Source organism: Pleurodeles waltl, chromosome 6 (genome assembly GCF_031143425.1).
Source record: "Pleurodeles waltl isolate 20211129_DDA chromosome 6, aPleWal1.hap1.20221129, whole genome shotgun sequence".
Lineage (NCBI taxonomy): Eukaryota > Metazoa > Chordata > Amphibia > Caudata > Salamandridae > Pleurodeles > Pleurodeles waltl.
This window is the reverse complement of record NC_090445.1, coordinates 338275150-338301385: the sequence shown is the minus strand read 5'-3', so window position 1 is coordinate 338301385 and position 26236 is coordinate 338275150. Positions and strand designations below refer to the sequence as shown.

At 47.2% G+C, this 26236-nt stretch overlaps 1 protein-coding gene across 1 annotated transcript in view; it reads left to right on the top strand.

Annotated features, from left to right (window-relative positions):
* Positions 1–11470: 11470 nt before the first annotated feature.
* Positions 11471–26236, top strand: part of LOC138301925 (uncharacterized) — a 136345-nt gene continuing 121579 nt past the window's right edge. Inside the window, exon 1 of the transcript XR_011205168.1 lies at positions 11471–11532. The gene's annotated coding sequence lies outside the window, so the exon portion shown is untranslated. The remainder of the gene's footprint in view (positions 11533–26236) is intronic.

The window sequence follows — 26236 nt, the reverse complement described above, 5'->3', positions numbered from 1 at the left end:
TCAGTTGACTTTCAATGAAAATACAGCCATGTTTCCATAAATATCTAATAAATGGGCACTTACATGCTTAAAGGGGGGCCTTTATTGCTTGTGAAGGGACTTGTTGCCTTTCATATTGTATATGAATTGACAATAAAAGCAATGACATCAAAGATGGCATTACTGATGACTTTAATATTACATCACCATTGACTTAACATTGATATTACTAACAGGGAGTCTTTCTCACTTCTGGTTGCTGACAGTGGAAATACTGCCTTCTAAAGTCTAAAATTCTAAATGTATCCAGTGTGAGGACATGTGTATCTTGAAAATGCCACATGAACTAGACAGAGGGAGGGCATAGGAGCACCTTTCTATCTACAGCACCAAAACAGTAAACCAATTTCTCTTGCAAAGGAATTCATCAGTCAATGAAAATTAAACTATACATGTGCAGGAAAGAATCCCTATATTCATTAAAATGTGCTTATGCACACTGTTATGTTAAGCCTTGTGTGTGTACAATTGCTTCATTGCTAACATGCAAACATCTGTTGATTTGTATTTCTTGCAAATTATTCATGTACACAACCCAAATAAAAAAATAGACAAATAAATGCATAAAGATATCTGAAACAAAAAAAATACTAAAAACCATTAACTGGTGTAATCAAGAGTAAAAGAGTAGTTGCTCAGTATTTTCCTTAAGTTGTCCAGTACAGTATGTATCAAACATTGTTACTCACAAAGCCCTACAACCCCATCAGCTACAATGAATGGTACTAATGGAAAGCAGCTTGGTCCAATTTTTACCTTTGTGTAGCCCAGTTGGTAAAGCAACTAAAATGTTAACACTGTGTTTCAGAGGTGTCTGTCAATCAGACTTCCTTCTTCAGGGCAACGTTTTTACTACATGTAAAGCCTACAATTATTCTATCTATCCCCAGAACAGTAATCACCATTATGTGCTGAAATCACCATCAGTTACCATGTCATTTTAGTAAGAGGCTTACTTGCGTGGATAAATTGTTAGCTTTTTTAATTGGTGGTGAATCACACACTAGCTTTGAGCATGACAATGAATTTCTACATTGTTTTTTTTTCATGCAGTTGCATAGGCTACAACGTCTATAGAGATTTATTCATACATCTCTTGGATGGGTGACTTATTGGGAAGTCTGGTAGAACTTGAATCTTTCAGTCCAGTAGTTTGTCTGTAACACCAGCTAACCGCAAGGACAGGAATATGGATATTACATCGGGATGAACATGCACTATGTAACTTTGAGGTTAGTTACAAACATTTTGTAGTTTCATACTCTGGAAACACACAAATTATGTAAAAGACTGGAGTAAGTGAATTTGTTTTATTGGAAAAGCCATGCATCCTTTTTAGGTCTTGGCTCTAGATGGCGCACATGCACAGTCTTGTACCGAGACATGCTGTAGCTACATCTGGGGCTTCAGCTCGCCCCTAGGCTTGCCATTTGCTGGCACCATCATCACTCCACTTTGTGTTCCCCCCATTTGGCAAGGGCATGCAGACGTCATGACTCTTGCAGTGTTTAGCCCTCCCCGAGGGCACTGCCCAACTACTGCTACACATACACAGTGGGCATTTTCTTCTATTGTTTGGGGACTATTTTTTTATTTTCAAAGGGATGACAGTCCCGCCACAGGTTAGAAGCGCAAGCAGCGCTCCACAAATCCTTACATTAGCAATTGCCTGGGCACCGCATATTGTATTACTTAAGGGGATGCCCCGGCACCTCAAATTGAACGTTCAAGTGGCATTTGTTTATGTGACTGCCTGGGTCACTGTATATTGATAAATTATTGGCTACTTGGGGCGCCTTATATTTTTTTGTTTCGGGCGCCATGTATTAATTGTTCAAGCTGCTCCCCGGGGAATAGTGTCATTGTTCGATTTCGACTTGGTCACACAACGGACATTAAAGACACGTTGATTGCTGTTCAAGAAATTTGGTTAGCAGCAGACACAAACATGCCACTGGCTCTTGCAGCAAGCAGATACATCATTCTTCTGTAAGACACTGGGCTAACTGTCTGTGTCAAACTGCAGGTGAGGAATTTAAGACTGAAATTTTCATGGGCTTTCACATTTCATGTTTGCCGCTCATCCCATTAAACCATGCTGCCCCAGTGTAATTACGTGCAAAGCCTAACGTGGGAAGTTGTTAGAGGGAAGAGCTGTGGTTTTATCGCTGTAACATGAGAATTCACACTTGCGATTTTTCCGTGAGTCCCTGTTTGTCATCATGCTATGGCTTTTAGCTTAAGCGATATTTCGTGTGCCATTTTAGGAACTTATGAGTGCTTGCCTCTGCCTGCCCAGAGAAGAAGCAAGTTCCCCCTGTGTGCGTCTGCGTTGTGCTAATTGCTATGCAAATTAATTGAAAGAAATGGTTCTATGTCAGCGGTTCCCAACCTTTTGACTTCTGCGGACCCCCACTTTATCATTACTGAAACATGGGGAACCCCAATGAATCATGATTAGAATCCAAGGACCCCCTCCACTGACTGCTGGGACCTAATCTGTTAATAATATTTAATTTTCCAAGCAGTCGCGGACCCCATGTGGAGGCGTCGGGGACCCCCAGGGGTCGCCGGACCACAGGTTGGAAACCACTGTTCCATGTTGTTAGGCTTATTTCTTAAAAGTATAAAACACATACCATAAATAAAATCTAATACATTCAATACTAATATAAATAAATAAAATATAAATCTATACCAACGACAAGAAAAACTACAGCCTCTGTGTCTTTCTTCTTCTGCTTTTAACTGTAGTTTTTGATGACTCCTAAGCGAGGAGCTGCTTTCAGAAGTGGATGAGCTGTCACACCTCAAACATGAAAGCTCCCAAACCAATGCTAAGAGCTCTGAAATTACTTTGTCCATGCTTGGGTAGCTCGCCCAAGCCAGATTTTTTCATTGCATGCTACAATATGTAGTCCTGTTCTAGTAATTTCAAATTTAGGACTGCACGTCCCAGTAATTAAAGATATTTCCTGAACTGGATAACCCTACCATGCATAACAAGCATTGACCTATTTGAGAGCTATAGTCACTGACAATGTTAATGCATGTTGTACTGTATATATCAATAGGAACAGCCCCAGAGCCCCACACAAATACATTTATATTGCTAACATCTATATCTCTCGGATTGCCACCACCTTTTGGCTTTGCCGATGCTTGTTTTCTGTTGACATGGCTAATATCACTATTTGCCCGGAGGTGGAGAGAGAAACATTCTACATGTCAGTGGCAAGGGTTTTTTGTGTATGATACAAACCCCTTGTTTGGGCATTTGTTTCAGAAAAAGAGAAAAGAACGATGAGCAGAGCCAAACAAACATAGGCCCTCATTACGACCCTGGCGGTTGGCGGTAATTTGGGGAAAGGTACTGTCAACAGGCTAGCGGTACCTTTTCCCAAATTATGACATTGGCGGTTTGGCTCAAGCCAAACCGCCAAGGAGCCAAACCGCCAATGTACCACTCCATCCGCCAGGGTGGTAATGGCCGCTGGGTTGGAAACTTCGGTCTCCAGCCAGGCGGCCGTCACAATCCCACCCTTGGGATTATGACCCCGCCTACCGCCATGGTTTTCGTGGCAAGCGTACCTGATAGGGGTCTCCCCTCCCCCCTCCCAAGAGTCCACACCCACCCTCCCCCTCCATCTCCTGCCCCCGCACATTTACACACCCACACGCGCACACATACACACGCATACCCACATCCACCCACGCATGCACACATATATACCCACACCGCAACATACACCAACATACATTGTCTCAAACACACGCAATCACAACACACAAAATACACGTACACTCACATTCATTCATTCTCGCACGCATTCCACGCATACAAAAACAGACACACACCCCCCACACACAAAACACCCCACACCCCAACACACGCACACACCTGACCCCACTCCCCCTCCTGTCAGAGAACCAGACTTACCTGCTTGCAGGGGGTCCTCCGGCAGGAGACGGGATGTGGCGCTGCTGCCAGCAGCAGCGTTCGCCAGCAAAACACCGCCAGGCCATATGATTGCTCATGATATGGTTGGCGGTGTTTTGCTGACGCAGCGCTGCTGCTGACAGCAGCGCCACCTTACCGCCGTCCGCCGCCATGACCATCAACGATATTCCGCCAGCCTTCTGCCGGAATCCCATCTATGGTCATAATGTGGGTGGCCGGCTGGTGGCCAGGGCAACGGTATGTTGGCTGCTGTGGTGGTAGGCGGTCAATACCGCCAATGTTGTAATGATGGCCTTAGTGTCTGCACAGCATTTTCCACTGCACAGACATGCGACATCCGCTGGTCTAAAAGGACTTTACCTATCTGAAATCCCACCCCTTTCTCCTGGCTGCCAGAGTAGGGGCTGCAGAGGAACTCACACTCAAGCAAGCGGAGGTGGAGCCTCGTCTGAAAAGGCCAGCCTTTTTGAAGCATTTCACAGGTGTTCCATAGCCTGTTTACAAACTGACGAGATTTTATTGTTCATTTATTTACCTGCCTCTTGATGTCCTTGTTTTCTCTGTCTAATTAGTCAATTTGCAAGGTAATTCCATTTGCAAGGTATCCACTGTAAAATGGAGGGATATATTAAGTGTCTGGGGATAGTACCACATCCCATATTTTCTATGCCATTCACAAACAAAGAGCAAGCGTACCCTGAGAATTTCTGGATACATCAATCACAAAATGCAAGCTTGTGTCTGAGTCTAGATATTGATGTGGAAGGAACAACTTCAGAAGGAGTTTTAACTGCCAAAGAAAAAGTTTTTAAAAAGTGCATGAAGACTGTGAGTATTTGGGGAGTACTATATGGTGTGGCAGCGTAGCCCTACCATGCAGTACACACACAAATACCATCTTGGGGCCGGTCAGGTATGTTTACTCAACCTTAAACTCAACCATGGGTATCTGTAGCTGCAAGAAGTAAGGCTTAGCAAAAGAACAATGTGTAAAGCATTTAACAACACCAAACCACAGAATAAGAAAGTCACACAACACAAAAGGAACAAGACACCAGGTTAGAAAAATAGAATCGATTTTTATGTATATTTAGGGACACTGATCATCAAAATCCGCCAGAATGTTCTAGAGATATAGGTTTTTAAATGAATAAATAACTTTAGCTTCAACCGGAAACAAGCATTGGTCAACAAAAACTTTGGGAACTTTTGTTAAGCTTGGAAAAGTTAGTTCGCCCATTTCGGCCTGAGTTGGGTGACCATGTTTGACAGGACAGAGATCCAGGGGGCCAGATACTTTGGACAGTTACCTGGCCACCACAGCATTTTTAGAGCAAGTTCCAAACTTTACAAAATGAGCACTTTGGACAATAATGGAGAGGTCCTGATGCTGAGGGTTGAAGGATCAAGGATGCTCCTGATGCTGTGCGGTCCACGAAGGGAAATCCGGTCGAGTCCTTGGTCCACAGGTGAGCGGGGTGACTCTGGCCATGGAGTTTGGGGTCCCAAGGAGTTCTCTTTGCAGGCTTGCAAGGACTGCCAATGCAGACCTTGCACTGTTGCAACACAGCAGTCATGGTGCAAATCTTTGGTGGAGGCTGGTGTCCCTTTGGGTTGACGAATCCAGTCACAACCAACACTCACAGGTCCAGCAAACAAGAGTGCTCCTTTTGGCTTTCTCTGAATTGTCCTTAGGCGCACCGGACATCTGGTAGCAGCAAGACTTCTGCAGTGGCTACTGAAGGTGTGACTTCGGCTCCTGCAGCTTTGATGTCCCTAGTGCTGTTCTGGGGGCCCAGACTACTGACTTTTGAGTCTCTGCTTTAAACTAGGGCAGGGGTCAGTGTTTCCCCATGCTAGGCATACAGAACAGGGTCCAAACTCTACTTGCCCAAAATGCAGCAGGTGCAGTGGCTTCGGTGTTGCAAACCCTCTTTGTGCGATTCCAACAGGTGCAGAGTGGTCTTGTTCTTGTCCTCTTTCCAGATCCAGCGATTACTCAGAGTCAACATGACAGGGTTGCCTTATTTATCCCAGGGAAGTGCCCTGGGGGGACTATGCAGTCACTAGCTAATGGACAACTGGGTCCTCTCCTACCTAGTGACAAAGTTCCTGTGATGTGTGCCATCTGGCTATCCCACAATGCTCCTCGGTCATGAGGTGTGGTTACCTAAGGACAACATGCCTACTGTAAAACTGGTTTTGGGACGAGTTTCCTCCCTCTGGTCCTGCCTCCATACTGTCTGCAAGGACAAAAGGCATCCTGCTAAGGGGTGTTGGGCCAGGCAGCCCATTAAAGGCGGCTTCTCCACTGAAGCATGTCCTGAGGCTAACCCCCAGAGTGGTCATCCTTGCAGAGGAGGTGACACCTTGCTGATGTGGCATTGCCTTTGTCATTGAGCCTGGGAGTCATTCACACATCTCCCCAGGTGGTCGGAAAGCTGTCTGTCTGCCTCTGTGAGGCTGCTGAACAAGCAAGAGCACAGAGTGGTCACTTTTCTAAAAGTGACTTATAATTAATAGTGCCATTAATTCTTACCTGAGCATCAGGTCACATTTAATGTCACAATTAATTTGATACTTCACATGACCTGGTTTGGTATCCCCAGTCAAACGTTAGCTGGGTAGGGATACTATGTGGTAACCCTGTGTCAGCGAATGGGGCTACCCACTTTACCCACAGAAAAACAACAATTTGAAAGTGTTGCTGTCAAGACATATGACAATACCTGTCTTGCCTAATAAAATATAGCTCGCTGCCACAGGGCTCCATATGCCTTCCTTAGGGTAGACTTACATATAACGCTAAGGGGCAGTGTGGCTTTGCCATAGGTTAGGATGGAAAAGTCGAACTGACAGTGAACACAATGTCCTTCCAGTCTGCAATGGTAGGCTGGGAGCCATTTTGTAACTTGTCACACGAAGGGGAGCACAAGCAGAGCTGCAGCCCTGAGTGGACACTCTGGCTTACATGCCCTGGGTACCCTAGGTGCCACATATTGGGAACTTATAAGTAAATCAGGACTTGCCAATGGAGAGAATCCAATTTGACATATATTGTGCATGAGGTCAGAACACTGGCACTGAGGGCTGGTTAGCAGGCCTCAGTGCACTCTCAGAGTCGTAAAATCAGCAGCATCAGTTCAAATATTTTGGGGTGAACATGCAAAAAGAGGCATTTCCTTACACAGACTGAACAAGAATATGAGTGGTTTGCTTTATTTTCTTAGTGCATGCATAACCCGAGGCACTATTTAAATAGAAACTGAAAAAATAATTGCATTTTGATTTCATTTTCTATCAATGATGTTAAAGCTGGACACCACAGCACTGCACTACCATATTAATGGCAATATAGCACTATACATATCACTGTTAACGTATATCTCCTATAAGAAAGTGAAACTGTTCTCAGTCCCTACCTTCATCTACAGGAAACTGATAGAAACTGTTATTGTAGTTGTGTGACCACAGAGGCAAAGCTAACCCTATCCACTATACGGCATGAACATCAGCTAATCTCCAGATGGACATACGACGTACGAACATGGAATTTGATGATTAACTTCTACCTAAACCCAACATTCTATCTTACTCCATAATGCTTCTATACTGTGCAGCCTTCAATGTTCACATTGCACGCGCTTCCTACAAGGTTCACTATTATATCCTACAGAATGTCAGGATATTATGTAAAGTGCTGTGCTCCCATGCAGAGTCTGGATCACACTGTAGAAAGCTGCAATAAATAACTAAATGTAAATTCTCCATGTGAACATATGTGAGTATACGTGCCAACACTGTGCCTTCTTCTGGTGTCTACATGTAACTTAAAGGAGGCAAGTTAGAATCCCACTATAGACATCTCATCTTGTTATCCTGCTGAGAGTGACTGCTGCAAAGCAAAGGAGATTGGAAGATGGTACTTTGCAGGGAGTTGGGACCAGTGTCTCAAATGACCTGGTAAGCCATCCGTAGCAACATAAATGACCCTCTGGTATTACATGAATGACAGTGACGATATAGAGTAATGCACACAGTTCTGAGTAGGTTAGTCTGAATCCGAATCCTTTCTAGCAGAGAACATGTGAATGGAAAATTTTATTTTTCCTAAATGAACATGGCTTCTTTTGTGACCTGTTGACTTTGTACCTGTTTATTTAACTCTTGTAACTGTGATGTGGTATGGATACTGCAAAATGTATGCTTGACGAAATTACCTGAAAAGGGAACAGGAGAGCTCACTTGCAGCCTAAAGAGCAGGAGAAGGGCCTACAGAACTGGTGAGGGGCTTCAAATTCACAGGGCACAACTTCGTTAGCTAGAAGCGATAAGAGGAAACACATCTGTACAGCTGCCTCAAGCTCAATTCGGACAAGACGGAGATCCTCATCTTGGGCCCCACCACTTCCACCTGGGATGGCTCCTGGTAGCCAAGTAGCTTCGGAAACTGCCCCACCTCCGACTGACCACACCCGCAACCTCGGCTTCATTATCGACTCATCACTGTCCATGGCCCGCCAAGTCAATACCGTCTCCTCCTCATGCTTCCACACTCTTTGCCTGCTTCGGAAGATCTTCAAGTGGATCCCCATTGACATAAGAAGAACAGCCACCCAGGCACTCATCAGCAGTAAACTCGACTACGGCAACACACTTTATGCCGGAGTTAACAAGAGACTCCAATTAAGACTCCAGAGAATCCAGAACACTGTAGCCAGACTGATCCTGGACATCCCCTGCCACAGCCACATCTCCACCCACCTGAGAGACCTACACTGGCTCCCCGTCAACAAAAGCATCACCTTCAAACTCCTGACCCATGCATACATGGCCCACCACAACATCGGACCTGCTTACCTTAACCACTGCCTTTCCTTCTACACCCCCTCCGGGCAACTCTGCTCAGTGCAACTGGCCCTCGCTACCATCCTCAGGATCTGGAAGAACACGGCTGGAGAAAGATCCTTCTCCTACCTCGCAGACCTGGAACACGATACCGCTCCACCTCAGGCAGCCTCCATCACTGGCTTGGTACAGGAAGGACCTCAAGACCTGGCTCTACAACTGAACTGCATCCCCCATTAAAAGCCTTGTTAGAAATTGGATCTCTCGTTGGCAGAGGTATACACCCTTGTTCAAGTAAGGACCACAATCCTAGTCAGGGTAAGTCACAACACATACCAAATTATCCTGTGCCCACCCTTGTTGGAGCAGGTGCAGCGTCAGTCCCTTACGGCATCTGGTGAGGTGAGGTGTCGGTTCTGTACTGTGAGGCAGAGGTGGTAAGGCGTTTGTTCCGTCCAGTTGCAGAGGGAGCTGGTGCAGCGTCAGTGGTGAGGCATCTGTTCCTTGTGACCAGCACAGACCAGACGTGGATTGGAGACAGGCTGTAAGGCACAGATGGTAGTAAGTTCAGAGAAATGCCCACGTTCTAAAAGTGGCATTTCTAAAATAGTAATAGTAAATCTAACTTCAACAGTAAGCAGGATTTTCTATTAGCAATCTGGCAAAACTAAACATGACAGGGCTACTCCTTCCAGATCAGAATCTACCACTTAAAAGTATATGAGGGCAGTTCTAATGCTAGTCTATGAGAGGAGCAGGCCTCACAGCAGTCACTACCAGGACATGTAAAACACATAAGTACATGTCCTGCCTTTTACTTGCATAGCACCCTGACCTATGGGTTACCTAGGGCCTATCTTAGGAGTGACTTATGTGTAGAAAAAGGGGAGTTTAAGGCTTGGCAAGTAGTTTTAAATGCCAAGTCGAAGTGGCAGTAAAGCTGCACACACAGGCCTTGCAATGGCAGGCCTGAGACATGGTTAAGGGGCTACTTATGTGGGTGGGACAATCAGTGCTGCAGGCCCACCAGTAGCATTTGATTTACAGGCCCTGGGCACATGTAGTGCACTTTTAGGGACTTACAAGTAAATTAAATATGCCAACTGGGTATGAGACAATGTTACCATGTTTTAGGGAGAGAGCTCATGCACTTTAGCACTAGTTAGCAGTGGCAGAGTGCCCTGAGTCCTAAAGTCAACAAAAATGAGGTTAAAAAAAAGAGGAGGAAGCAAAACGTAAGGGATGACCCTTCAGATAGGGCCATTTTCCAACACACCTTAAGACCCCTAGGGTGATAAGCCATGGTTCATAAATGTAACTGATTGTTCTGGCTACCCAAAATATTAGAAGTAGATGTAGGTACCGTAAGACATCCTGATCCCTTGGCAACACAACAGCAGAATTCTGCTTTACCATTGCCCTTTGCTATTTACCTGTCACCATTTTATTGCTTTCCATACTTCACCAGTGAAACATATACGATTAATAATTAGCAGAGGTTCGGACAATACAGAAAAAGGGAGCCCTAAAGATAGCATCATACTGGGAAGTGGTTAAAAACAAAAAACTAAAATGGCCTTGCAAAGACTCTGGACAAGTTCCACAATGAAAATCCAACGCTCCCTTGTCACTCCAGAATCTATATAACCACCATAAAAAGGCAGGTGGTAAATATCAGCAAGGGGCAGTGCCTGCTGGGATGTTGGTTGGGGAGGGGGTGAGGTACTACCTTTACTCGGGGTGGGTGGGGAGCAAAGAGGGAGAGCGATGCATGCTATAACCCTAAGGAGCAGAAAGAGGTGGTCCTGTGCCCCACTCCTACACCCCTTCACCCGCAGTTTCACCGAGCTGCTGTAATTTCAGTCGAGAAACACTGGGTCGTTCCCTGAAAACACTGCTGGCCATGCTCGTTGTGAGGCCCCAGGTGTGAAATGTGTAAATATGTCTGCTACAATACTGCTGGCGACCACTACTACCTAGTGCTTTAAATCGGCCGTTACTGTCCGGTACTGAGTACCGGCACTTTTTTATTTTGAGAGGGAGAGTACCGGCGCAGCTCAAGCAAAGCGTAATACTTTTAATTGGAGAGTACCGGCACTTCTCGGAAACAAGCAGGTACTCTGGCACAGAGTACCGGCACTTTCATTTTTCCATTTCAAGCACTGCTACTACCCAAATACTGTTTGCCTGTCTGTGTCATGGAACGGCTGTGTTAGATGGAACCCCCCGCCCTGCTGCTCGCATCCAACCTTGTATGTTTTGTGTCACTCTCTAGTAGGAACGTAGCTATCAATAGTGTCGCAGGTGCAAAGGCACCGCGGCGTACGGGGGTGAGTAGCACACACAATCAAACCATGGGGGGGCATTTCCTTGCTTTGCATTAGGGCCCGTGGTGCCCTTGATACGCAACTGCTCTCTCTACTTTCAGTTGTGAATGTGGTGCCAATGTGTGCGAACGACGTTTTGTGTTTGTGGAAAGAAGGCCCTTGTGCATGCATACGGGCCTTTTCACGCGTGTGTAAAATCTTCGGGCCCCACAAGCAAGATGGCATTCTCGATTGGCCAGAGTGGGTGGTTCCAGGACGTGAGAGCACACACGCGCTGCTCCTGTGCACAGGACATGCCAGGGCTTGCACACAGAGAGCTAGTGTAGCTGTACTGCACACAGTTAGAATCCAGGCACGGTGAGTAAAGGGTGGACGATTTATTTACCTATGCATGTATTGTTTATCAGAGGGGGATCTCAAAACAGACTGCTGTTAATTTGGGTCGCACTAAACAGTAATCCCGCTTTTAAACAGATGTAAGAGACTGTAAAAACTAAGCTGCAGTCCACATCACCTTATAACAGGCACGGTATTATTATTAAATCTATGATCTGTGTAATATGTGTTTAATTGGAATCGCCGATACAACCCGTATGTGATGTGTGAGATCGGTCGGGCCAACACTGTGACCTCTGTATTCTGTGCCAGCGACTGGGCCCCAATACTGTGTTCTATTCTAGTCCTGAGAAGCAAGGTCTCCTATATAATGTCCCGTGTATTCTTACAGTGAGGCAGGGGGCACCCAGCCGTGCGACCTTTGGGTAGAATGTCTGAATTTAGACCAGTATTCTGTGTGCCTAGGGAACCCCAATAGAGCAACGTCTTGCATCGGTAGAGGGGAGAACTGTGACATGCGTGTTTTTGCGGCTGAATGTGCATCCTAGCAATGTCTCTTTTTTGTATCCTACTTCTGAAAGGAGTGGGTAAATATTGTGCCCTGTTAATTCTGGGTCTGCGAGTATATCCATGGGGGACCTGTGTAAATTCTATGCCTTAACGGGGTGGGGGTACAACAATGTGACCTTACATTCAGGGTTGGATTGGGGCCACGTTTTTGCCCTGTCCGACAAAAAAACAGTGGCACAGTTGCAGATCGCAACCTTTTGCAATATACTACTTGGTTAGGATCATGGAACTAAATTATGGCAAACATTTGCGGTAATAAAGGTATTTTAAAGTTTATAGGGCCAGTACTTACAGAGGAAATTAACACTCCATTGGAAAAAATATACTTCTGAAGCACAGATTTATAAAACAAGCATTTGCAGTGCAATAGGTCTTGCATTTGCAAGAGTTAGAGCTATTGGCGTTGTAAATGGATAAGAGGACTTTTTTGCCACATAAATTGGTCAACCCTGCCTCATAATATGGTCCTTTACTGCACCATTATTCCACTAAACAAGCAGCTCGGCAAGACCGTGTGTGACAAAAGCGAACTTTTAATGAGAAACAGTGAAACAATAATTGTCAAGAAGAGAGTATCAAAGCTCCATACAATGATGAAGAAAATTAAACTGCTTTACTATTGTTAACAAAGCTTTGCGCTGCCATTTTGTAAGCTGTGTGCAAACGGGATGCACTGTCCTCTTTGTAACTATGACGTGAGGTAACTAATAAACAATGTGAAGTAACTAGTAGTCAGGCAAAGCGCTCCAATACTGCCTATTGCGCTGTGGAAAACTTTAAAGCGCCATGGCTGCTATGAGTGCAGATGAAAAACTTAGCAATGAGAAGTAACTGGTAGTGATATAAATCCCTCCAGTACTGCCCATTTGCACTGTTTAAATTTGAAAGTGCCATGGCCGCCATGAGCGCAAAGGGAAAACAAAAGAAACGATGACAAGTAACTGGTAGTTATGCAAAATGCTCCAGTACTGTCCATTGCGCTATGAGTGTGAAGGAAAAACAAAACAAACAATGAGAAGTAACTGGTAGTCATGCAAAGCGCTCCAATACTGCCGACTGAGTTTGCACTGTGTAAGAGTTGAAAGCGCCATGGAGCGCGAAGGGAAAAAAAAAATAGACAATGCACAATGTTAAATAACTGGTAGTCCTGGAAAGCACTCCAGTACTGCAGATTAAGTTTGCACTGGGTAATACTTGCAAGCTGTATGGACCGCAAAGGGTAAATAATGTGAAGTACCTGGTAGTCATGCAAAGCCCTCCAATACTGCAGATTAAATTTGCACTGTGTAATACTTGAAAGCGGCATGGAGTGCGAAGGGGAGAGACAAGAGAGAAGCTCTACCTAAAAATATAAAAAAGTAGTCCAGAGCCATGCTTAAAACACAGAATGTTAATAGCAGTTGGCCGGTGCTCTCATATGCATGCCTTTGACAAATGTAATCAAAGAAATTTTAAAAGGTAAGCCCACAAACGATATAAGTGGTTGGCGTAACATTGGCGTGGTTAAAGTCCACAGAATAGATCACAAACAGGTTGGGAGCGCTTGCGTGCTCGTCCTAAAAATACTAAGAACTCACGTTTAATTTGTTGTGGATGTTTTGATCGATGTTCACTGGGAAACAGGACATGGTATAAACCGAGACTGCCTTTTCCACTCACCCTGGACCTTTTAGATATTCAATTTATGTTTTTGCAGTACTTAAGAGGCCCTCTAATGCTCAGAGACTGGTGGAAGGTGCACCTGTGTTTTTTGTTTTACTTGCTGCTAGAATCATGTGTATGATCTGAAAAAGGAAATTATACTGTTGTCACATTCCTTACAAGCAGTTTTATGAATACAAACTTGGCCCAGAGGCATTGGAGCAATTTACATGAGCATCAAATAATATTAAAAAGGGTCATATTAGTTTTTTAGATTCATGTACGTTAAGTGATTTACCCAGAGTCACAGGATGTTGCGCTGACCCTGGGACTTGAACCTGGTTTCCCAGTTTCAAAGTCATCTACGGCCACAACGTGTCCCTGTTGACTGCAGTAACTGATATCTGGCACAAAGGAGAAGAGCTGAGACTGATTTATCTCCGCCTGTTGTATGGAGTGGAGGGTGACAAAATTAAACTGAGAAGCTCCCTCGCTGACCCTCACCAACCCCCCACCACCTCTCCAGTCCTCTCCCCTGCTGCAGTCTCCAGCAAAGCAAGTGCTAATAGTTTCCCTTCAGCAGCTCTTTGTGGCCTCTGTTACACCTGCAGGGAACCAGAGCGCAGGCACACCCCGTGTTGTGACGGATGGAGCAGCCCATTGTCATTCTGCCTCTGACTTCATGTGCATGGAGTCAGCCTCAGTTTATGTTTGTTAAGGCTGTAACAACAGCCTTTCATGTTGTGCATCAGGGGTGGTGGAGTCCTTAGTGGACCAAAAAAACGCCCCACCAACTGAGCTCAGCCAGAAGCCCATCAGCTGATGATTGATTGTCCTACTTTCCATTCCGAGGCTGCTTATGTTCTGTGTCCAAGGGAGGGGAGTATTGAGACCAGTCAGTGTCTTAAAAGGAAGCCCCCCCCAAATATGCAATATTGTTATGAGAGTGAATGTGGGGTAGCCCAATACTGTGACCTGTCTTTTCTGGACCTAAGTATGTATACTGGATCTGAGGACTGCATTGTGACCAGTGCATTCTGGATCTTGAAGGGCAACCAACATACATTGACCTGTATATTCTGATTATGGACATCTATTGTACAGCAGGTGTATTCTGGATGTGATAGGCTTCTCTGTATGACATATGTATTCTGGATCTGAGGGGACTGTACTGTGACCAGTTAATCCTGGATCTGAGGTTGCTGTACAGTGACCTCTGTACACTTCGCCTCAGCAGGTGGGCACACTTTGACCTGTACCTGGTAGGTCTGAGTCATTTGAGGTGTCACCATGAAGAACAGAAAAAAAGGTCCCAGCAGGGTTCAGGTAACGTAAGTTAATGATGGGCATTAATGTTCGCAAGAGGACTTTTCATGTATGAACAATAGCACACTCCAGCGCGCCCAATTTAGCAGGAGACATTCAGGCCCTCATTCTGACCCTGGCGGTGTCTCAACACCAGGGCAGAGGGCAGAGGAAGCACCGCCAACAGGCTGGCGGTGCTTCCGGGGCATTCTGACCGCGGCGGTAAAGCCGCAGTCAGAAAAGGGGAACCGGCGTTTTCCCGCCGGTTTTCCCCTGCCCCAGGGAATCCTCCAAGGCGGCGCTGCATGCAGCGCCGCCATGGGGATTCCGACCCCCTTCTCGCCAGCCTGGTTCTGGCGGTTTTCACCGCCAGAACCAGGCTGGCGGGAACGGGTTTCGTGGGGCCCCTGCAGTGCCCATGCCACTGGCATGGGCACTGCAGGGGCCCCCTAACAGGGCCCCAACAAGATTTTTAGTGTCTGCATAGCAGACACTGAAAATCGCGACGGTGCAACTGCACGCGTCGCACCCCAGCAAATCCGCCGGCTCCATTCGGAGCCGGCTTCATCTTTGCTGGGGCTTTCCCGCTGGGCCGGTGGGCGATCTTTTGTAGATCGCGCGCCGGCCCAGCGAGAAAGTCAAAATGCTCACCGCGGTGTTTGGGCGGTTTCCGCCCGCCGGGCAGCGCCCGCCGCCCGCCGGGGTCGGAATGACCCCCTCAGTTTTTAAAGGAAAATGTTATTTTAGTTTTCTCCTGTTTAATTTGCATCAATTTCAATACAAGTTAACAGGGAAAATAAACAATTGAATTAACACCTTTTTTCTCCAGATTTCTCTTAGGAGTTTCTTAATGTTGGCGTGTATCATACACATAAGGTTTACAATTCCTGTCTGCATCGGTTTGCGTTTATTTGCGTGTGAAGTTAATTTGTTTAGCTGAATGTGAAGAAGATTTCAAAGCAACACGTAGTAGTTCTGTTCCTAGCAATGTCACTGGGGCACTGATGTATGTATATATATGCAGAGGAAGCGTGAAGTGGAAAAAAAACCTCCTTTTTTTCTCCTTCATAAGTGCTTTGTAAGCGTGCAGCTTGTTTCAGTGAAAGTGTTAGAAATGGGGTTTCGGGTTGGCTAGGTATGAACCTCAGCCAGGCAGAAACTACCACTCTAGTCAGGGCGAGTAAGTTACACACCAAAAAATACTGTGCTCACCCCACTAGCTTGGCACAGAGCAGTAAGGCTTATCCCCAGAGGTCACATGTAAAGCGCCTGCACAACACTCACACACTAGTGACACAATGAATACGCAACAAAAGAGACTTCACACAGGTTATACAAAAATAAGTTTCTGATATTGCAAATTAATCTCAACAACTAACAACAACATATCTCATAAGTGTTGTGCATAGGATCCTAATCTTGGACAAGTACCCTAAATCAGAACCTCAGAAAAGAGAACATTACAGTGCATACTATGCAGCTCCTGAACGGGTGTTCGTTCCCCTATCAGTATCAGGCCTAATTATCATACATCATCACTTCAGGGAATGTGAGACACAAGTATCGTGCAAGGAATCCCCATCTTGTAAATGCACTATAAATCAGAAAATCAGAAACAAATTACATCAGGGCATAAACGTAGTAATTAGCTTAGGGGATCACTCCATTAGATCACTTAGGCCCTCATTGCGACCTCGGCCGTCTTTTTTAAAGACCGCTGAGGTACCGCCATGCTGAAGACCGCCAGTGCAGGCGGTTTTCCACTCAGCGTATTATGACTGCTGGCAGCCATACTGGCGGTCGGCAGGAAAGTGGAGGCTGCTCCACCTCCACCGCCCCGTCATCAGAACACCGCCCACTGAATCACGTCCCCTGATTCGGTGTGGCGTGTTCTGGTGACGGGGAGCTGGCGGCGGAGCATCCCCCATGGATCCCGTCCCCTCCCGGAGGATCAATGGACAGGGTAAGTTGATCGTCCGTTAAGGGAGGGGGGTGTTGTGTGCGTGCATGGGGGTGTGCGTGTGAGTATGTAGTGGAGGTGTATGCATGCGGGGGGGTGTTGTGTGTATGGAAAAAGTGTGCGGGTCGGTCTGTGTGCATGTCTGTATGTGTGCAGGTATGTGTTGTTGTAGTGTATGTGTGCATGTAGGGGTGTGTGTATGTGCATGTTGGGGTGGGGGTGGGGAGGGGGGTCCTGCCACCTTTGGGGGGCGGCAGGGGGGTGGGGGAGACCCCTATCAGTGCCAGGGAAGGAATTGTGCCTAGCGACATGGATTTAGTGGCGGTTCCAAACCACCTGAAATCCATGGCGGTATGCAGGGTCCTGATACCTCCGGCTGTCTGGTGACGGCTGCTGGGCTGGAGACCGAAGTCTCCAGCCCAGCAGTCGTCACCGCCCAGGCCGTCGGAGTGGAGAAGTGGCGGATGACCATGGCGGTAACCGCCATGGTCATAATTCAATTTTTTTTTCCGCCGGCCTGTTGGCGGTTTTACCGCCACTTCTCCCCCGTCCGCCAGGGTCATAATGAGGGCCATGGTGCCAAATCCTGCCTTGCTGCTGGAACCTGACAATTGCACTGAATGGACTCTTCCAAAAGCTGTGAACCCTTCCAAACCCTTTGAGGACTGTCTAGCACTTCGCCAAGCAGCTAGCATCTCCCTTGGGGTGGAGGAGCCATCACCCTGCATCTGACCGCAGATGCTGGCCATCGGGTTCACTAAGTGAGCATCATGCCAGGAGGAGGTTTCCATGGCTCTAGGAGTTCAGCCCAGTCTCTCTGCCGAGTTTCGAGACACTAGACACTCCAGTAGCTCCACTGTACAAATACGCTGGATGCCAGGGCACTTGCAAGAACCAAAGCTTGTTGAGTGCCCAGTCCGGACACCACCACTGCCAAAACCGATCTGCATGATGTGGGACTTCAGAGTTGACGAGGCCACACCAAGAGTAGCCCTGCTGTTGTGTTTTTCTTCCCCTGTGCAGGTCAACCGCAAAAAAGCATGAGAGCCACCAATGGAGGTGACCAGCAAGACAAACATCTTTGCACCCGAGCCCCACAGCCTGGGTCCACACCAACAAACTGTGGCCCCTTGCTCCAAAGACCCTCACAATTTGAGTCCCCTTGGGGTTCTGATAGACTTGTCCCCTATCCTGCAGCCTGTGTTTACAGGTGCCCATTGCTTCCAGTCAGTGTAGCGTTCAAGTCTTTCAACCTGACCATCACTTCTGCGCCTGAGCACGCCAGGGCAGATAAACCCAAACAGCTGGTGTTTTCTTTGGCCCTTTGTCCCCTATCACCTTAAGTCCCAAAGGACATCCCCAAACTCTGTCTGCAAGTACCTTTTTGCAGTGTATGTCTTTTCTCCCAAAGGAAAGCATTAGCGCGTTTGAGGCACATGCCTCAAAAACTGTAATTTGTGCATTTTTTATGTTTTGTTCAAAAATTAAGAACTCAGAAAGTACTTACATGATTTTGATGATCTTGCTATCTAAAATTATGTAAAAATCTGTGTTATGTTTATAAATTTGTCTTGGATTTCTTTCTTGAGTGTGTGTACCATTTATTGACACTATGAGTGCAACAAATGCTTAACACTCCCCTCTGATAAGCCTAACCCGCTCGACTACACCACCACAAACAGAGCACTTTGGATTATTAATAGAAGCCCTGCAAAACCAAATATGGGTCATCTGGATATCTTGCATAGTGTGCCCTCAACATTGGCCCACTGCATACAAAGCCAGCTTCCTGCAATTATGATTGTGAAATATTAAAGCATCACACAAAGAACAAGTTATAGCAAATAAGCCATGTCCATTCAGCATGAGAGTGGTATGTAGCTCATACTGCCTTTTGGAGCACAAAGTTGTAAATATATTACTAAAGCATGGTGTGGTTATATAATGTCATTTGCAGATAGCACATTTTACCATTGAATTGGCAACTAAATTTGCGCCGACATGCAATTTTACTCATAAAACTATAGACTGTGCATATGATAATATGTGGAAATATGGTTTCAGCAAATATTTATCTTTTGCGCATCACCAAAAAAAGTATCTTGGTTTGTTTTGATCTATGTTTCCTATGTCCCTTCGTTCCATCACAATGACAAAACAAGCCATGGCAAGGAAATAGTTCTTGCATGTTCAAAATCAATTGACTTTGGCAATGTGTTTTAGCCATGTTGTACACCAGTGTGGCTGCTTCTCATCATGGGTAAACATTAGTGGGGTGGAGTGAGGCAGGGTGTGGTGGAGTTGTAGACTGGGGTAAAATGGAGTGGGGTAGATTGGAGAGGTGTACAGTGAGATAGATTAAGATATTGTGGAGTGGGGTAGTGTGTGCTAGAGTGCTATAGGGTGGCATAGATTGAGGTAGACTGGATTGGGGTAGAGTGGGATAGATTGGAGTGGGATACATTATAGTGAAGTCGAGTGGGGTAGATTGGAGTGGGTTAGATTGGAGTAATCTTGAGCAAATTGTCATGGCCCTGCCTCACAGTCATGGTCACTTGTTAGACCCAGTGTTTTCCAACTGCACTGACCTACTGGTCAGCGTCTGCTGCCCTCCCCAGCTCCTCTGACAGCTGCTGCCTCTGCCTTTGCATGGGAACAGACTGAAAGCCTGCCTGACTCTCAGTTCGAGGACCTCCTCCACCCACAGGCTCCTGCCTGCGCCTCATGCCTGGTGGTCTAGTAGCCATCAACAAGTAATTATCTCCCAAGCTCTCTCTTTTACTCCTGCCTTTTTTACTTCTGCCTTTTAATCTCACACGTTTTTTCTCTAGTTTTTCCCATCTCTTTTCCCCATCTCTTTTTCCATTTCTTTCTCCCATCTGTCCTCCCATGCTCTCTGGCTTCTGCGGTACCGCCCCCGCAAAGCGCCTTTCCCGCCTCTCAGCTGACTGCAGTCCCCACCCATTCTTAATGGCGGCCGTGCCACTGGTGTGCCGAAGGCAAGCCCACCTGTGCCCGTCCATGCCCAGCTCCAGGAACCCTGGATCTCTGACAAGCCATGCCCTGGCCAGCCTCCATTATGACGTCGAGACCCTCCACCGCCTTAACACCGGACGTCTCAGCAGCTGCTGCACCATCTCACCCAGGGACACTCACGGACCTTTCACCTGCAGGAACTGCAACTTCAGTGCCGGCCTCAACAAGCTGAACATGCTCCCCACTCACAGAGGTGCCAACATCCACCACAATCCCATCAACTGTCTCCTCCTGAACATCCGCTCCCTCCACAAACACACCACCTTACTCTGGGATTTAATCGACACCGCCCGACTGGACATTGCCTTCCTTACCGAGACCTGGACCACCCCACCTCGGGACCAGACATCCCATCGCCATTCCCAACGGTTACAGCATTTTAAGAAGGGACTGGCCCTCCCGCCTGGGTGGAGGACTTGCCATCATACACAAGCCCACACTACGTGTCAAGGCCATCCCAGCAGAACAAGGCGCCACCATGGAACACTTTCACTTCCTGGTCCACACCAACCACAACTCCTCCATCTGTGGCACCCTGGTGTACAGGCCATCCGGCCCCCGCCCAGCATCCATAGACGACATGGTAGACATCTCTACCCCCAGGCCATGGCGTCCAACGACTACCTCCTCCTGAATTTCCACCTCAAGGAAGGCACCAATCCTAACACCACCGCTCTACTCAACAACCTCACCACCCTCTGCCTCAGATAGCTGATCTCTGCACCTACACACATTGCAGGACACACACTGGACTCCATCTTCACATCATGCAACCGGATCACAATCAAGACCTTCTCCACCCCTGACTGGACAGACCACTGTTGCATACATTTCACAATCACCGCACCCAGCAGCCGCACCCACACCCCCAGAACCTGTCACAGGAAATGGAACAAAATCACCAACGAGCAACTCACCTCAACTCTTGCCAAATCTCCCCCCTTCGGTGATGCCAACACCTCAGCGTGCAATCTCAACGCATGGATCTCCGAATCCACCGACATTCTAGCCCCCCTCTGGCTGTCATCGGCCAAACTCTTACCAAAGAAAGCCAGCTGGTTCACCACCAATCTCCAAGAATCAAAGCGCACCCACAGACGCTTAGAGAAAAAATGGAGGAACAGCCAAACCAGCGAAGACCTCGCCTCCTTTAGAGCCGCAACCGCCACCCTCTGCCAAAACTTCAAGAACGCATGGAAGGACGCACTCCGGGACCGCATCAACTCCTTCACACACAGCATGAAGGAACGCTTCTCAGTCATCAACAAGTTCACTAATCCCCCCTGAGAAGCCATCAGCATCCCCCCGTCACAGGATCTCTGCAACAAACTTGCCACCTTTTTCCACTGCAAGATCCAGGACATCTACGACAGCTTCCTCCCGGAAACAAAACCTGGCATCAGAACCTGCGTCCGACTCACCCCCCAGAACACCCCCAGACTATCCACCGCTGGTCCACGCTCACTACGGAGGAAACAGTAAGCATCATGAACAGCACCCAGTCCGGAGCCCCCACGGATCCCTACCCACACCACATATTCATCATCACCCCCAAGCTCCGAAACACAATAAACTGCTCCATCAACACTGGCACCTTCCATGAGGGCTGGAAACACGCTGAAATACGCCCTCTCCTGAAGCAACCCTCGCCCGACCCATCAGAACTCAAACATTTCTGGCCCATCTCACTGCTACCCTACCCTGCCAAAGTACTGGAGAAAGCAATCAATGCTCAATTACAGAATTTCATTGAGGCCAACAACTCCCTGGACAGCTCCCAGTCCGGATTCTGCAGCAACCACAGCTTGGACACAGCCCTTCTTGCAGACACTGACAACATCCGATCACTCCTAGACCGCGGCCACACCGCAGTGCTACTACTCCTTGACCTTTCAGCCTTCAACACGGTCTCCCACAGCACTCTACACACCAGACTTCACAACATTGGAATCTATGGAAAAGCCGGGGAATGGATCCACTCCTTCTTGTCCAGGAGCGCTCAGAGGGTCAGACTCACTCCCTACACATCCAGACCCACAGGAGTCAACTGCGGAGTCCCCCAAGGATCCTCTCTGAGTCCAACTCTGTTCAATGTATACATGGCCCCACTCGCAGCCATCGTCAGAAGCCACAAAATGAACATTGTGTCATACGCCGATGACACACAACTCATCATCTCCCTTACTGAAGACCCGGACATGGCCAAAAGGAATGTCAACCCAGGAATGGAAGCCGTCGCCACCTGGATGAGAGAAAGCTGCATCAAGCTCAACTCTGAGAAGACCGAGCTCAACATCTTCGGAAATGCCACCTCAGCATGGAACAACTCCTAGTGGCCCTCATCCCTCAGCAGCCCCCCTGCACCCACTGAGTACACCCGCAACTTAGGCATCATCCTCAACTCCTCCCTATCCATGACTCATCAGGTAAACTCTGTCACCTCCTCCTGCTGGCACATACTCCGCAAACTTCGGAAAATCTTCAGATGGATCCCAGCAGACTGCGGCAGGACAGTCATCCATGCCTTAGTCACAGGTAAGCTCAACTGTAGCAGCACTCTCTTCACCGGCACCTCGACGAGAAACATAAAAAAACTACAGCTCATCCAGAACGCCGCCACCAGACTCATCCTGAACCTCCCTTGCCGAGAACATATCTCCCAACACCTGAGGACCCTCCACTGGCTCTTAGTCGAGAAACAAGTCACTTTTAAGCTACTCACCCACACATACAAGGCCATACACAACATCAGACCCATTTCTCTATCCCAGCAGTGGTAGCAGTATTCTAGAAAAGCATGTTAATTAACATCTATCTGATTTTGTAGAATCTCATAACATTCTGGACCTTACACAAACTGGTTTCAGGCAGGGGAGCAGTACAAAGACTGCCCTACTTGCCGCCACTGAGGAATTAAGGTTGATCCAGGACCGGGGTTGTACTGCCTCCTTGATCATGTTGGACCTTAGTGTGGCATTTGACACCGCCCCTCACCTCATTCTTATACAAAGGTTGAATGAAGTGGGAATTAAGGAGCTGCCTTTTAAAATGGCATGAAGTTTTTTTGGATGATAGAAGTTTCCAGGTGGTTGAGGAAGCTTTTGCTGATAATGTCTTTCCTCTTATCTGCGGGGTGCCCAGAAATCTTCCCTTAGCCCCACGCTTTTTTATATTTATGTTCGCCCCCTAGCGGAGATTATCCACTCATTTGGCTTGGACCTTGTGTCTTACACAGACGGTACACAATTTATCATGGCACTAAATCCCATTTCCAATTCCATTCACCTCAGCTCAACCAGTGCCTAATGAGGGTCATGGAATGGATGGTGCCCAGCTGCCTTAAACCAAATGGCCGAAAGACAGAGGACATAATTGTGGGGAACAACCCCTCAAAATGGTTGGAAATCGACTGGCCAGAACATTTAGGAGACCATCCTAAGCCAACCAAGGCCCTAAAAAACCTTGGTTTTGGGATTGATGAGAAACTTATAGGCAGATTTGCAAGAAACTGACACATCAACACTGATGCACCAGTTTTCTTGCGTCGCCCCCACCCCACATTGGGTGCACTGCAGTGGCGGCCGGCAGTTTTAGGACGGAGGGGGGCGGGCGGGTACCACACTCACACTCATTCTTTCACACACACACGCCCATCCATTAACACACTCATCAACATTCAAACATACGCACACGCACCAAACATTCATTTAAAAAGATCACCCGAGGGAAGGCAGCATTCCCAACTTCGTCACAGAGTGGGATGTGGTCAGTGAGACTGCTGATCCCACCCCACTCTGTGACGAGGTGTCACTGATTGACACACGCACTGGGCGCTTCAGGGCTTAAACCTGAAGCGCCCAGGTCGAAGTCAATGGGTGACGCTTCCCTCATCACCCGGGGGATGGCCTCGAGGCACCTTTGCTGAGCCGAGGAGGTCACGCCCACAGGAGCTATAACCTCTTCAGCCCAGCAAAGTTCAGCTCAGGCAGCCAGGAATCTGAGCAAATCACGCATGTCTCTTTCCTGGCTGCCTGACCTGAACATGAAAAGTGTCTGTCAGGCTGACCTTTGTTCAGCCTGACCGGCACTCTTCATGAGGGGGAAAAGGTGGGGGGGACATGGCCCCTCCGTCCTAAAGGACGGGCAGCGCCTGGTGCACTGTATGTGCAATACGGTGCACCATTGCAGTTTTTAGGACAATAACGTCAAAAAAAATTAGCAAGCAGTTAAAATGACAGGAAAAATGGCACTGTAAAATCTTGTAGATTTCAGTGCACCATTTTTTCAGGCTTCCCAGCGCTAGAATGCCCCCTTTGCATACATTATGCATGGCACAGACATAATGTGGCACAAGGGGGTGCAGAGTGGTGCAGTGCATGCATTGCGCCACTTTGGAAACCTGACCCGGCAAAAATGTCTTCCTAATGCCACATTAGCGTAAAAAAAAGATGCTAAGTTCAAGGAGACGGTAGGGGCTTGTAAATAAGCCCCTTAGTATGGAAACTCGGGCCCACCAATTATCTGCCTCATGCTTTAGAACTCTTAGGAAATAGCTCCAGTGGCTTCCTCCACCTACTAAGAGAGTGGTAGTGCAGAGCCTGATCTGTTCAAGACTAAACTGCAGTCATTCTATGTTTAAAGGCTGTCCAAAATATGTTATTAAAAGTCTACAGGTAGTCCAGGATGCCACTACAAGGCTTCTATTCAAAATCCCTAAATGCCAATCGGTGGGTCCTGCTTTGGCAGTCTTACACTGGCTGCCAGTTCTAAAAAGGACCCAGTTCAAAGCCTTATACATAGTCCACAAGTTAATTCATGGCAAAGGCTCTGTACATTATTAGGAAACTGATTTCAACATATGTCCCCAAATATACACTTCGTTCACAATCAGATGGACTCATGACAGTTCCCGTGATCAGGACAGCAAGATATGGAGGCCAATCATTTGCCTATCTTGTCCCCAAACTGTGGAATGACCGCCTCATAGAACTGAAATCCCAACAGTCAGAAGCAAGATGTAGGCAGCTGCTCAAAAAACACTTGTTTTAGATTAGGGTGCCTGTGCTGCCTCTGTTCATTGTGGTTAAGTTAGCGCTGGGACACCAGATGGGGTAGCCATGCGCTCTACAACAACTGTATAGAATAGAAGAGGTGTGGGGTAGATTGGAGTTGAATAGGGTAGATTGGTGTAGAGTGAGGTAGAATAGAGTGGAGTGGGGCAGAGAGGGCTGGATTGGAGTAGACTAGATTGAAGTTGGGTAGATTGGAGTGGGGTGGGGTGGGTTTGGGTTTTGGGATTGATGAGAAACATATGGGCAGATTTACAAGAAACTGACACATCAGCACTGATGCACCAGTTTTCTTGCATCGCCCCCGCCCTCACATTGGGTGCACTGCAGTGGCGGCCAGCAGTTTTAGGAGGGAGGGGGCAGGGCAATGAGGGAAGGCAGCAGTCCCAACCCTCCTGGGACCTCCGAGGCTGAAGGTAAGTGTGTGGGTGATCTTTTTAAATGAATGTTTGGTGCGTATGTTTGGATGTTGATAAGTGTGTCAATGGATAGGCGTGTGTGTGTGAAGTGGGGGAGTGAGGTAGATTGGACTAGGGTAGATTGGAGAGCCATAGATTGGGGTTGATCAGGGAAGGCTGGGATAGACTGAAGTGGATTGGGGTAGATTGGAGTGGACTGGGGGTAATCCGGGTACAGTGGAGTAGAGTAGGGTAGATTGGAATGTTGTGGGGTAGATTTGAATGGAGTGGAGTGGGGTAAATTGGAGTGGCTTGAAGAGGAGTGGTTTGGAGTGGGGTAGACTGGGGTGGGTTGGAGTAAAGTGGGGTAGATTGGGGTGGAGTACAGATGATTGGAGTGTGGTAGACTGGAGTGGAGTGGGGTAGATTAGAATTATGTGGAGTGGGGTAGGTTGGAATGGAGTAGAATAAATTGGAGTAGGGTACACTGTAAAGGGGTAGATTAGAGTGAGGCAGATTGGAGTGGAGTGGGATAGATTGGAGTGGAGTGGAGCTGTGGCCATAAGGCTACCTCTGTTGCACCTATTTGAATAAGCAAAAAGTGTTTTTGATCGAATACATATGAGAATGAGAACTTAGGCACAGGTTTTAAGGAAAAATGGACTAGTAGCTGTACTGCACAAAGCTGAAGTGCTTTAAACATTCACATATTTTGTGTGCACAAAGAAGAGGTGAAATATATATGA